Source organism: Acanthopagrus latus, chromosome 18 (assembly GCF_904848185.1).
Source record: "Acanthopagrus latus isolate v.2019 chromosome 18, fAcaLat1.1, whole genome shotgun sequence".
Lineage (NCBI taxonomy): Eukaryota > Metazoa > Chordata > Actinopteri > Spariformes > Sparidae > Acanthopagrus > Acanthopagrus latus.
In genome coordinates, this window is record NC_051056.1 from 10,895,128 (window position 1) to 10,910,039 (window position 14,912).

The window sequence follows — 14,912 nt, forward strand, 5'->3', positions numbered from 1 at the left end:
ACATTAAATACATTATAAGGCCTGATTGTGGGGCTGCTTTTATTGTTTTTTCCTATTCCCACTGTTCTGCTCTCTGGTGGTTGGCAAAAGATAAAATGCCCCTCATACGTGATGCGCACAGCATCACGAATGATGAATGGTGGATTACATTTGTCAAGGCTGCGCTCTCTGACCAGAATTAGTTTCTACAAAGGAATCACCAAAAGTATGTTTTCACGTAAACTGTGTGGTATTTTTAAAGTGTGTGCAGATGTGTATGTCTAATGTTCCTGATGCTTGTTCGTAACTTGCCGTCTCGTGGCTGTTTTTGCTTGGCACTTTCCATGTCTGCTGATTTCCGCTTTATCTCGCAAGTATCTTAATTAGATCATGATCTCGCGTATTGATAGTACAAGACTTGTTATCCCTGTTGTAATAAGGAGGAGGGCTGTTTTGTTTGTGCCGCTCAAAGCATGTAAACTCTGCAATATGCCTCCGCCCAACTAATGCTTTGTAAATGCCAACACTGGCATGGCAACGTGTACAAAATGATGTTACAGTAATAATGTTTTGCGAGAAATTAGAACATTATCACCATTTAAATTTTGTGGCTGGTGCATGTACAGTACTGGGTAATGAAGCACTGGAAAAAAAAAAAAAGTTTCTTTCCTGCAGATGAAAAGTTACAGAATGACTAAACTTACTCCATTCCATTTAATGCCGCAAATATCACGACAAGCCTACACACAGCTGCAGAAAAAAATAAATAAAAATCAACTTGCTGGGACCGCCAATTAAACTAAAAGTCAGGGGACCAAGAGTTGTAACGCTATGCTATCTGGGTATGACATTCAAATTTTCCTGCCCGTAGATAAGAAGATATTTTCCCTGGATACGTGACAACGTTCAGTGGATGGTGCCGGATGCGAAGTCAGGGGGGAAATGACCAACATCGTCAACACTGGTCTCTGAGGAGGTCGGATACGTCAGAGCTGAAGTCAAGAGAAAGAAGGGGTCAGACGGGATAGAACTGAGGCCAGGGAGACAGAGTACCGGAGGACAGAGCACGGGAACTCCAGCCAGAGGAGATCAGAACTAACTTAACAGTGAAAAACCAACAGATAACGAGATAATAAGGCTGGAAGTGAAGGCTGTATACTGACTGAACAGTGGCTACGATCCGGTCGCCTGGAAGTGAAGGGCCGAGTATAAGAAGACCGGCTTGATTGAAGGATTAATTGCAGCTGGATGGATTCTGCTCTGCTCCGTCCTCTGGCACACCTGTCTCACTCAGGTATTCACACACACACACACACACACACACACAATTTTGGAGGCAGTGGCAATCAATTAAGCACTTGATGTAGAGGGAGGGCAAATGTCACAAAAAAGGGGAGGTAGAGGAGAGAGAGAAGGTAAAGTGAGGGGGGAAGAGCTCAAACTCTCACCAAAGCTTCATTAGTGTGAAAAGAAAGAAAGAAAGAAAGAAAGAAAGACAGAAAAAGTTCCCTCCACTTATGATGTCAGACTTTCAGGCGAGTTGTACATGGGGCTGACTCTGCCTTCATTAGTCCGGTTACATAAGGGTGAGTCACACTTGCACTGCTTTTGCTAATATGGAATCTCAATGAATAAGAAGTACGTTTGAACCGTTAAATTGGCCTCTCCTAGTGTTTATATTTTCTATCTTTGCTATTTTTGAGATTTCCACTTGATAATTTATGCAATGTGCCGGCTGAATTGTCCTCGCCGAATGTGTTTCCGCGCAGTGTATAGCCTCTTATCAGCAGCAGAAACGCTTGTGTGAGCTTGTGTGTGTGTGCGCGTGAGCGCGAGCGTGTGACTGTGTGTACGTGGGGGGGGTGTAATATTGCATGAATATGAAAATGGCTCCCATAAATAGGCTTTACTTTAAGTTCTGTGAAACTTTAATTTCGACCCCCTGTGGCACACGAATCTCATCTCCACATCTGCCCCAGAGGATACTCGGTGGCGCTCGCTCTCTGTCGCTTCCTCTATTTTTGTTTTTCCTCCCCATCTCTCGTCTCCGTTCATCCATCTTGTCTGGTGCTCGACCTTTTTCCTTCCTCCGCTCGAAGTCTTTGCCGTCGCTCCCATGTCTCCGAGCTCTAAAGCTTTTCTTTGTTTGCTGGCATAAATAAGTTGCACAAAGATCAAACAACATGCTGCACCAGCCATAAATATCAAAAGGAGGAAGATGTCCAAAGTTGGAAATCAATCCACTTTCACCTTTGAAACAGGCAGAAGTCTGAGGTGTGTCTGTCGTCGTGTTGGGCATACGGGCGTGTGTGCTTCCGAGAACCGCAGTCGGTGCATGAGAGGTCAGCGGTCCATCAGCATCATAACCCGTGATCAAATCAGCTTGTTTTAAATTGAGCCAATGCCGACGAGTCAATGAGAGCGAGCGAGGGAGGCACTGCATGGGAACGAGAGAGAGACGGCGGGTAAAGACCGAGACGGGAGAAGAAATAGGAGCAAGGGCACGTAAATGAAATGAGGCTGAGGGATGAAGAGGAAAAAATTGGTTCTCATAGCTTCAGACGATCACAGCCGCTGCACAAATATTTGACTGGGCCAAGTTCAGAGCCGACTGCTAGGCTTTTGTGGGGAGAAAAATAAAGTTTTGGATGAGCACAGCGAAAGGAAAGAAAGGAATAAATGTTAGGATGCTTCTGCAAACCACAGATACAGTACGTTGAAGTTTGTTTGTGTCACTGGCTGTGTGCTGTATCGACACATCATGTCATCAGCGTCACTTTTCATGTTTAGTACCTGACTTTCATGTCTGGAGGTGGAGGGGACGAGGGTGGAGTTCCAGGCGACGAGGCTGCCAGCGTGTAAGTGTGACATGGGAATATGGCATTTCAACACAAAAACATATTTTTGTCAATGGACCACATTGTGTTAGTATTTGTAAGCGTCACATCTTCTGTTAGTTTCGACAAGAGATGATGGAGTTTTAACGATTGTAGGAGTGAAACCATGAGACACTTTTGACAAAAAAGGACAATCACATTTGTAAGTGTGAAACCACTGGACATTTTGGATACAGTGTTTCAATATTTGTGCGTGGTAGTGTTTTATAATTTTGAGAAGCATGACACCACTTGTTGTTAAACAAAGCGATTCATCACTGAAAAATAAATATTTGAACACTAAATTGGAGTATATTTGACTGTAACCACAGGCATGACTCCTGTAGAGAACTGCACAGCTTAAAAACCTTTTCTACTGAATTCAAACAAACAGTGATCAGTTGCATATTTTAAAATCTCACCAAGTGGGGAATTCTGTGTAAAAAAAAAAAAAGGTTGCACTAATGAGAAGAAATTGGCCTGAAGCGGGCATGAAACCAGTATGACCCTGCGAATAAACACTTTTTTATTTTCACAGAAGCCCTCTCCTAATAACATGAGGAAGATCCAGACAGGAAAAAAAAAACAACAGCTCTAACAGTGCACGTGACAGATGGGAGAGGAATTGCACAGGTACAGCTGGAGAAACATTATCATCGAAGGCAGCTGACCTCAGAAGCATTTGTTCCATTCAAGCTGACTGGTCGAGGGGGGGAAAACAATAACGGGGGGAGGAGGAGAAGATTGGAAAAGAAACGGCTCACCTCCAGATACTCACTCGCTTCATATTAAAGATCAGCCCTGCAATAGCACAGAAGAAATATAGGTGTTATCATCATCACTCTTTGCTGAGTGTGTGTGTGTCTGTGTGTGTGTGTGTGTGTGTGTGTGTGCGTGTGTGTGTGTGTGTGGTTGGGAGTGTTTGATATCGCTCACGACAATCTCTTTTGTCTCTCCTTCTCTCTCGTTCTCGTAATCTGCCTTTTGTTCTCCATCACTTGCCGTCTGTCTCTCTGTGGGGTAAACCTGAGGGCTTGGCTCTCCATCTTTCTCACACCTTTTCATCCTCTCTTCTTTCTCTTGGACCTTTTCCTCTCTTATTTTTGCCGTCTCTATCCTCTCCTATCTCTATTTACCCCAAAAACACTCTCCAAACCGCTCTCACCTGCCGTCTAGCTGTTAGACATTTCTTTCATTTTGAACGGGACTGTTATTGCTCAACCATATTGAACAATAAATACAGCCTTTGCTTCGTAAATCTCATATCATGAGCAAACACATCTTCTCTTTCTCTCTCCAATACGTAAACACACACCCACACGCAGTGGACAGAGGACAGGAGGCATGTGTGCATTTAAGTGTCTGAGGTTGATCCAAAGTGTGTTCAAGTTTAAATAAAAACAGGAGCGGATGCCGTGCAACGAAAATTATAAGAGATACATCGGTTTTGAAAATATTCAACAAAATAAATTAGTTGCGAAACTAATTGGACCATCCTCTCTCGTCCCATAACTGTGTGCAAACAAAGACTGTGGAGAACAGCTAACAAGCAACACTAACTTCCTCCTTTTTGAGCACTCCAGCTCTCTGTTTATTATGAATGTACACAGATTCACTTCTACCTCTGCCAGTGAATCCACTCATGGCAGCAATTCCATTGGGAATGAATTGGTTTCGCTACAATATTTGACACTGTGATCAGACATTTATCTGTAATAAGAGTAAAGTGAAACCATGCAATTCGATCGAAGTTGCGTTCATAGTCAAACTAAGCAGAAGAAATGGACAGCTGCTGTACAGTGGTCATCTAGCTCACAGTGGATTGCCATGTTTTTTTGTGTGCATACTGATATTTCCAACATTCTCGTACTAAAACTGTCTCCAACATATGTCACCTTCCAAAAAACAACATAACTGTCGCAGCCTGCCAGCAACAGGCGTACAGGACCTTCGTCGCATGCTTGCAGTTTGGTGCGGTTTTGCTTTGCTTGGTTTTTACTTTGTTGGGAGTAAGTAACAGTGTGGTTTGGGTTAAAATAAGTATGGAGCTTACACCGATCAGCGATGTGATGTGAATAACTTTAATCATCTTGTTACAATGCAGTGCTCTGCAGGCAATTATTGGGTCCTGGCATTCATCTGGATGCCACTTGACACACACCACCCAACTGTTGTGGACTGGCTACACCACTTCATCAATGGCCGTCACCCATGAAGCAGGACAACGAGCCCTGACACCACAAACGCTGTTCAGTAATGAACACCATAAAGAGCCCAAAGACATTGACCTGGCCTCCAGATTTCCCAGATCCCAATCCAATCAAGCATCTTTGGGACATGCTAGAAAGAGTCAGACCCATGGAGGCCCCGCCCCCTAACCTACAGGACTCAAAGCTTCCACTTTAAAAGTGCCGGTGTCAGACACCACAGGAACGCCCCCACAAGACTTATGACCCACCCCAAACTCCTCCTTATATGCACTTGCTCATTTTACCATGTTACCTTCCTTCCTCCACAACAAAACTATCTCTAGAATCCATCCATTTTACTTCACATGTGTGCTCATGCTTGCAGGCTTATGCAGTATTTCACATGCTTTTTTGATGGGCAGGAACAGCCTAAAGTAGAAGTTTACTTCAAAAAGTATTTATTTTAGCCACTACTTTTATATGCAGTATACAAATGATGCTGCTGAAATAAAAGTAAAGTTCAACTGACATGTGTGATGTGCATTGTTTTTAGAATTATGACTCATGATATATTTGGCCTAGCAGCTGATTTTGCAATTCTTTCCTTATTTTTGAGGACGATCCGTTTATTTTGTAAGTGAAGCTCTTTTTGGTCTGACCTTGAATTGAGGCCAGTGTGTTACGTTACATTCGTGGAAATCAGAAACCCACCTTCTTATTGTTTTTCCATCCATCTTTCAGTTAAAGCATGTGGTCAACAGCAATTGACAACACTGATCAGCCTGGTGTCACAACACACCACATACACAATTATGGAGGAGGCATGCACGTCAGCTGTTGTTAATGTGAATATGCTTGTTGTTGGTAAGCTGTACTTAGTGGTATTAAATCTCCCACAAACCAGACCTGGGCAAAGGAGTGTGCATGTATGTAGGTACAAACTGGGCCCAGTTAAAGTGGAAGAGCTTACGACAGTTTTTATGAGTTTATGCTGACTTCATGCAATTCATAGCACTGCTCCTCCCACCCTCAACCAGACCCCAGGGATAATCAGCCTATAGGTAATAGGAACTTATGTTTTGAATGAAAATTGTATAGTTTTTTTGCTGCGGGTATCACACTAGATCTCGGTGCCTTTTCAGAAATAGCTGCAGGAGTAGCAGCAATAATAGCACAACTATAACTGCAACTTTAATTTGTTCCTGGGACAAGACCTCAAAATGGGCCCTGTTGTTCCTTTTGTTGGGTCCCCATATGACAGGGACACTGGTATGTTTTAACAAGCCCTGGTCTAAGGGTGAGTAACTGCCTTTTAAATTTTAAGCTCGGGACCTTCACTGAAAAGGTCCAAGCACTTACGCCTTAAACAATTTATATGACTGGGACTGCTACTGAGGGCAGGAATACAGGTTCTTTGAGCTGCAGATATGGGGAAAATGTAGCCCGGTGGTAGAAATATGGCTGCCACTGTCCCTGCTCTATTAGCAGTGCCCTTCAGCTAGCTTCAATACTAAGAACATCTATGAATCAACCACACACACACACACACACACACACACACACACACACACACACACACACACACGCTCTGAAACACATGCACACAGATGTCTGAGGTCATGATGGGGTTATTCAGATGGATGTGGTTGTGTTTGCATGTCTACCATTATGATATTTTGCAGTCATCACAGAGCTTTTTCTAAATAAAACACAGGAGCCAGTTAACATATGTTCAAACTCAGTTAGTCTGACTTAGTATTCCATAAATACATCCAATTTTCTTAACAAACAATGAAACAACTGCTGTTAATTACTGGTTTGGCAGGTTAAAATGGTTTCTAAGAATTAATGGGGCGACAAGAGCTACAATGTACAATGTAATTATCTGTCATTACAAATCACTAACTTATAAAATGAAATGCTACACATAAACATAAATATATGCAGTTATGTGTATACAGATATATAATAACTTGTAGTACATACTTTATATCTGCGTCAGATTTTATGTATGCAGCAGCAAGATAGTGATGATTATGTGGTCGGCATATTGATATCAAAAGTTCAACATCTGGGAAACACTGTCCATCAACTTCGACTGTGTGTGAGTACCAAGCACCTCTCCTCATCAAGCTGTAATCCTGCGCTCTGTCGGCCCAGAACACGGTCCACCTGTCAAGTGCAAAATCCGAGATGTTGAGGTGGAGAAAGGTCTCTGTGGGCGCAACAGTCTCTGGTGTCACCTTGTTTTGCCAGCTTGAGTCCCATTTAGTCCATTTTCTTTTCCTGTGACCAGAATGGAGCAGCCTAAAACCAAGCTGGATTAGCACTGCTTTTATTCCGGCTCTCTTCCTCCTCAAAGTTCAGGCACCAAAACCACTTGGTTAGGTTTAGGAAAAGTTCAAACTTGAGTTAAAATAACTACATTCAGTCTCAACACCACAGTTGTGTAAGTGACGTTACTCTTGCAACATACCCTGCATTATTTTGGTACAGGAACAAACTTACATAACATAAATTAAAAATAGATCACTCTTGACTCTTGATCACAAATAGGGCACAAATCCTAGTCTCCTGGGGAAAAGGGAAAAGTCCTGAAAATGCCTCAACCGACCACCCAACCAGACTTTTCTCGCTCTTTACACTACTGCGCTAGAGGGTCACTTTACGAAGTGATGCTAGAGGTGCCTACATCATCAGACGTAGAAGCACAGGGCCTCTGAACAGCCTGTTGTGTTTTACATGTCGGGAGTAACAACGGGCTAATAGAGTTGGGGTGAGGGTTAGATGATTAGTCAAACTCACAGTTGCTTGTGCTGATAAAATTACGCCATGCATGTGGGGCAAGGACAGTCGTGCTTGAAGGTTCTGGAAACAAAGACCAATGGATCTATTGGATGGACGGGCAAAAAGCAGTGTTACAAAGAGTAGTGCAAAATCTTGCACTCAAGTTATGTCTCTGAAATATGACTCAATTACAAGTAAAACTACTGCTAATACGGTAATACTTAAGTAAAAGTATAGAGTTTAAGATTATTAGTTACCTTTTACCTTTTACCCATTGATGTTTGATGTATATCAGTGGCAGGCATTCAGTCCAAAGGGTTTCTGTTTTTACTGTGATTACTCAGAACTCCTGTTCTGTTCTGCTCAGTGGTCAGGATCAACTCTCCAAACCTGCGTCTGCTGCACAGTGTTGTTGTCATGGTTCAGTGTGTTTTATCTTATGGTTTGATTGTTATTCCCTCTTCTGTCCTTTCAGCATCTCCACTATGTTCTTCTCTCTATGTTTTCCCCTTCCTTTTTGTTGCATGTTTGTCTCCCTGTCTGTCAGTATTGTTTCCCCAGTATCTTCTCCTCTGTGCTACCATTTTGTTATCTTACCTTCTGCCCCACCTCACTTTCCTCATCTTGTCGTTAGTGTCTGTGTATATAGTCTCTGTCTTCCCTCTTGTTTGTCAGTTCGTTTGGCTGTTTAGCTGTTTTGTTACTTTGTCTTTGGTCCTTGAGCTCATTTTCATTTGTGCACCTGGTTTTTGTATTTCTCAGCTTTGTTTTAAATAACGCTTGCCTTTTGTTTCCCCCATTTCTTGCCTCCTGAGTTTGACCTGCATTTGGGTCCTCCATTACAACCTCAACCGTATCAGTTGTATTGTAAATTTCAGTGTTTCCAGTGGCCCATGTGTGATTGGATAACATGGTGTAACGCAATGTAAATAATCAATAGTACCATAAATGATTTAATGTTAGTAATTTGAGAGGATGCAATCAGTTACTTCGGCCCCTGGCAAAAAGTCAAAATGGACCTGGACCATGACAGCAGAATGGCTTTGCTTTGTACTCGTATTTGTCATAATAACTGGAGAGTGACATAGCTCTACAGTGGCATTAGATTAAAACATTTCAGCAGTCTCATATGAACTAAGTTCTCAAGTTTACATGCACTTTTTGGCAACAGCATTTTAGATCTAATGTAACCAAAAAAATACCACGGAAAAAGATGCATCACCACAAATTCCTGCACTTCCAACCATGACGATAACAACGACAAAATGGAAAAACATTAGTGTCTCACTAAAGTCTGACCACCCTCTGCTCCGCCGTAGACTCATTCGGATCGGGGCTAACACTACAGCAGTGCCCCCGAGCAGCTGGAGCTGATGAGTTTTCAAGGAGAATTCAGTTACTTTTTCCTCTGGGTGTCTGAGAACCGCTGTCATTAAAGAACATCAAAAGTCGAATCAGTCTTCATCTCCTCTGTCTTCATCTTTAATCATAGCAGGCTGCACTCATCAGGAAGGAGAGAGATCCAGTTCAGCGATACCAACCTCCATCACGCTTAGATGGGCTTTTTATTAAAATGAAGCCGTATTTATCAATGAAAGTGACTGTTATGAGAAGGAATAACCCCTTTGATGTTCTGTGCCATTTCCACAAAAGCAGGGAAGAAAAATTAGGCTGAGACAACGATCGAATAAAGAAACTTGAAACCCTCACTCACTGTCTGTCTCACTGTTGATCCCTCACATGTAGATCTCCTCACATCCTGTCTGTTCTTAAACAGACTGATGACCACATTTGTTTTCTTCCTTCATTCGTACTTTTTTTCCTTTTTCTCTGCCCCGTCCAATCTCCTCTCCTCCTGTCTCCTCTGTCTCAGTGCCTCCATGATTGTTAAATCAATAAGTACATTTAGTTTGAAAGTGTTACTGTGGTTTAAGGCGAAAGGGCAAACTATTGGCAAAACTCCCTGAAGAAGTGTAGCATCTACTTTTCTCTACAATTTGCAAACCATTTTTTGAATGTTCTCCATCTCCCCAATTTTCTATGTCTCCACTGATTTCCATTTCTTTATTTAATATGAAAGCCATGCAAACTCTTTGTCAGTCAAGGGTGTATTGTTTGGCTGACACCTTTTAAAAGAACAACATGTCACATATTATTATCTATTATGTTATATGATCTGATCCTAGGAAGTATCTTTGAAAAAAGATCAAATAACTCAACCAGCTTGAGACAGTGAAGTGTGTTCACAGGTTTTGGGCAGTGAAACAGCTGAACACATTGTTTAAAGTAGAGATGCCCCAGTGCCGGGTCAGATTTCAGCCCGTCTAATTTTAGCCAATTCAAATTTCCTTTCTTTCTAAGAACAACGAGAATCTTTGTAACCTTTTGTTAATGAAAACAATGTAATTATATGTTCTTTATTAAATACTTCCTATTGAGTAATTAACAAAAGTAACACATTGTAAGCTGTTATGATGGCTTGTTACTGAATTTTAGCTCCCTCTAATAAGTGTTTATGCAGTGTATAGTGTATTATGTAATGCACTGAAAGTGACATGTAAAAAACGTTGCTGCTTTTGTTAAGACGACAGATTCTTAAACTCAGCTACAGACTTGTACCTTCCCAAAAGAAGACAGGTGCAACAGATTTTTTTAATGTCCTCTTCTGCTCCAACTTTCTGTGTCTCCACTGATTTCCACTTCTTTATCTGATTTGAAAGCCAAGCAAACTCTTTGTCATTCAAGGTTGTATTTTTTTGGGTGGGCGTACTCCTTTCAAAAGAAAAATGTGCCACATATTACAGATAAGTACAGTCAAATCTGTACAAAGTCAAAACTGCAACCATTTTTAACAAGCAGCCATGATGTGATACAGTTCAGACTTCACCTGTCTCTGCCCTATGTCTGTCTGCCGTCTGCTTTCACGGTGAAACACACAGACAAGCAAAACACAGTCCAGACTCTCACACTGACCTCTCACATCGCACTGATTGGCCGGTTGGCAGTCATGGCCACTCATGCTAAAAACTGTCCAGTTGCGGTCCCTGGCCAATTGTTTTGTGCGTCTTTAGGCTTTAGTGGCTCCAGAGAAAGCTGCATGTAATCTGATTAATTACCTGCAGTGATTACACTGAACGGCTCAGTTGCATTGTGGGTAATGTAGGCACCAGGTTTTGAAAAGGAACAACCTGTGCATAAAAAAGTGATGTCTGTATTAACTGTTTATCATTTCTTCATAAACTGTCCATAATAAGATGTTCTCATCTGATGTTCTCAAATCTATGGCAAAAGTAAGGCCAAAATGCTTTGCCCTCTGCCCTAACAGAACTCCTCAGTCTTCGATCATAGGAGCTCTACCAAGTGCCACCCCTAAATTTCTCTTCCTATTCAAGGGTTTTTAGAGTCCCTTTTCCAGTACACACCCACTTCTTCTAATTGGTCACTTTGGTACATTATCCAATAGACTGAAAGAGGAGTTGACCTGTCTCCCCCATCCCTCATCTAACTTGGCTGCAGTCAACTCTAGGTCTTGTCCCCAAATTGACACCTCTATCCTTCTACGGGAACATAAACGTTAAGACATCGCCCACCATTTGGTGTGCAAGCCAACCTCAGGTTCAGTACTTTATGATGGCCTGCCGCCTGCTAACCTTTGGCACTCACATAGTTGAAAAACTACTCTAGGACCCACGGAGCTGTGAGCCTCACTCTGTCTGCATCCCTTAACTCACATGAGGAGAAACAATTAGTCATTATTCAATCTAAACTAAGTAAACTCAAAAATCATGATGTGTTGCCATCCAGATACCTCAGTGTCCAACCCTCAATGCTCTTTCTCAACAGATAACGGCTGTGTGGTTAATAGTAATAATTGACTATCGCAACCAGATTGCTGGTATAGCAAGCTAAACTTCATTAACATGGATAGCGATAGCTGTCACTCAACCAGAAGCTGCAGAATTTAGCCTTGGGCAAACTAACCTGTACTGTACATTCACTGCCATTAGACAACATCACTGCTGAACTTTTCCCTCGGCTCTGATCAACACCAGAGCTGCTCTGAGCTCAGCCACCATCGCTCTATCACACTCACCTCCACCACACACACACACACACACACACACACACACACACACACACACACACACACACACACACACTGCCCTCATCTTAAAGGAGCTCCACTATTCTTACAACCCATATATGCCAAATCTGGAGGATGACATATATCTTCCAAATTCTACTATAGTGCTATGTTATTGTTCCATACAGCACAAAAGTAAGTTATTTGTCAAAAAACATTTGGTGAACTGGCTCATCAACATTGTCGGGAGAGGAGAAATATTAAATAAAAATGCAAAAATACACTGGAGTGGCACTTTAAGTAACTATAATTCTGCCTGTCCTTCCTCTATCAATTCAAAATGTCTCTCTTTTTTTAGCTGATTTTCTAACGGTGTGCACTTAAAAATGATCCCTCGCCGTGCTATGTCTCACCCTCAATTACACCATATCAGTCAAACTCCAAATAAAAACCCACCTTACCAAGCAATCTGTAAATATATCCTTGTGGGTTTTTTTTTTTTTTTTTATATTTCTCCTTTACTACAAAATTCATTATAATTACCAAAAACTGATTTGATATATTTAGCAGTTAATGCTCAATACTGTTAGTGCTCACAGTTTTGCAAGGGGCACAGATTTATTATACACTTACAATATCAGTACTGTAATCTGATGATTGGTGTGTGGTTTTGGTAACAACATGTCTCCTAAACACCATTAAGTCTTCAGTGTACGCTGACACTCTCACAGTAGGAATATTGATTAAATTCCCCTCACGCCTTCACAATTAAACCGATCACAGAACACAGGACACACGCCGATGGGGAAATAAATTAGTAAGTACTTGATAGCACTGCTAAATTGTTTCCTCACACTGTGTTATAATAACCAATTATTGGCCAGTCAAAGAGTCAGTGTCAGGGTGGCAAAGGTCAATCTCAACATTTTGACTTCAAGAAGACATTAATGGTGCATTTAAACACAGTGAGTGAGGGTGCAGACTGTCCATCTTGTAAATTGAATGTCTTTTCAATGCGAGGATGCTTACATTTGTTTGCACGCCTGCTCTGTACGAGGAATAGCTTGACATTGAGTGCACATATCTATGCTAATCCACATCCCAATTGTCCTAGAGCTTTAAGCGTGACTCTAGTGTATTTTTGTGAATTTTTTCCGTTTCTTTTGTTTCCCTTCATTTCACATCGGCAGTGGCTTATTAATAGTCCCCTCACAACATGAATATCCTCTTGAAGCTAAGCCCTGGTCTTTTTTCTGTAGAGTTTACATGCTCCCAAGTGTTCACATGTGGGTTTCCTACAGGTAATGTGATTTCCTCTCGCAGTTCATGCGCAGATCGGGGATAACCTGGATTGCCCCTGGCTGTGAATGTGATTGTTTTTTGGCTTTTCTGTCTATGAGTGGTTGGCCCACAGCCAGCCTCGCGAGGCTCAGGATGTTTCTCTGCGAAAAAAGGATTGGATGGATGAGCAAATAAATGTGTCTTTCTGCCATAGTTCACGCAGTTCAGTCAGCCTGAGTGAACACATAAATACAGCTGTACATATGTATGTTCTAGGTAAGTAAGAACAAACACACTGCTGCCTCACCTCATGTCCTTGATCTTGAACTACATCAGTTGTTTTTGTACTGTACTATCATGCATAGCAAGTGCATATGAATTTTTGTTTCATTCTAAGCTTGTGCTGCACAGTTCACACTGTACACTAGGAGCTACCTCAGTGATTGTGGCATCATCAAGTTCTTAATTGAAAAAAACATCAAATTTTAAATAGGTTTCAGAAAACAGTGCAGCTGACTAACAGGAGGTTGGGAAGACGAGTTAGAGCAAGAGTTACCATTCCTGATTCTGGCAGGGGTACTCTGTACATTTTGAGGCTGATTCATTCGGGGTCTGCAAATTGCTCTTAGACTTGCCCGTACATTGAGACCAATTTGCCTTCCGAGACTGTACCAGGAGCTATTGCCCCTGACAATGCATCCTCCATGTTGGGGCTAGTGCCAGACAATTATTAGCAAGGGGGGCACAGTTGGGCATTCCTTTTAACATGGTCAGACGTGTCTTTTGAGTTCGAGTTTAAAATGAATGCTCACTCTTAGACCAATCAGAAGAAAGCATTCAGCCCGGCCATTATCTAATCCCATTATAATATATGCTAATGACATAACCAACAACCATAAGGGTGCATACCAACTACAATCAAATAGTCTACCCTAGTCTATCTGTCTCTGCACCAGGGGTTCAAAGCAGGGTAAGGAGTCAGTAAGCAAGATCCCAAAGAAGGGGGGCTTTGGGAAGGAAGTTCAACAGCAAGCACAAATATGGAACTGCAATCACAAAGCCCAGAATTCAGTACTTACTATGTTCAGTGACACAATAGCAGGGCATCACTTGATGTCATGCTCTTAGTTCATGACCTGGTAGATCCGTACTGTGGTTTTTCTCCTTTTTGGTGATGCACATTCCCCTCATAACTGTAACTCGTAAGAACCTAATCTCTCCACCTGTGGTTGACGGTGTCATGTAGAGATACTAAATATCTGGACGATGTGCATGTTGCCCAGGAGCTACCTTTTCAACAAGGCCTCTGGTGTGATTGTATCCCTTTGAGGAGCACTGTGTTGAGCCTTGACCTGCAGTGTCTTTTTAAAGGCTTTGTAAAATAAATCCATAGTGGTAAATTCAACAGCTGATGATGCCATGGTCAGAATGTTGAGCTCCTGTCCTGCATGCTAACTGAGAAAGCAGTTGCATTGGAGTCAGTGTTATTGTTACTTGCAGTGTAGCAAGCAGAGAAACATAATTGATCCCACTTGGATCCTGGGATCTGGAGAGAGGTTGAGGATAAGTTCTTGACCCAGCTGAAGGAATTTAAGTACCTTAGGGTCTGGGTCATGGTGGGGTTTTGGTTGGTTAGCTATGGTTATGATCTGTGGGAGGTGACCAGAAGAATGAGATTATTGATACACAATGTCCAAATAAGTTTCTGCCATAGGG

General features: G+C 42.0%; 1 long non-coding RNA gene across 1 annotated transcript; it reads left to right on the forward strand.

Moving 5' to 3' along the window:
• Window positions 1-1,420: 1,420 nt before the first annotated feature.
• LOC119007619 lies at window positions 1,421-5,503 on the forward strand. The gene is made up of 4 exons (XR_005071178.1): window positions 1,421-1,565; window positions 2,770-2,837; window positions 3,394-3,488; window positions 4,960-5,503. It is a non-coding gene; the product is annotated as an uncharacterized LOC119007619 (long non-coding RNA).
• The last annotated feature ends 9,409 nt before the right edge of the window (window positions 5,504-14,912 follow it).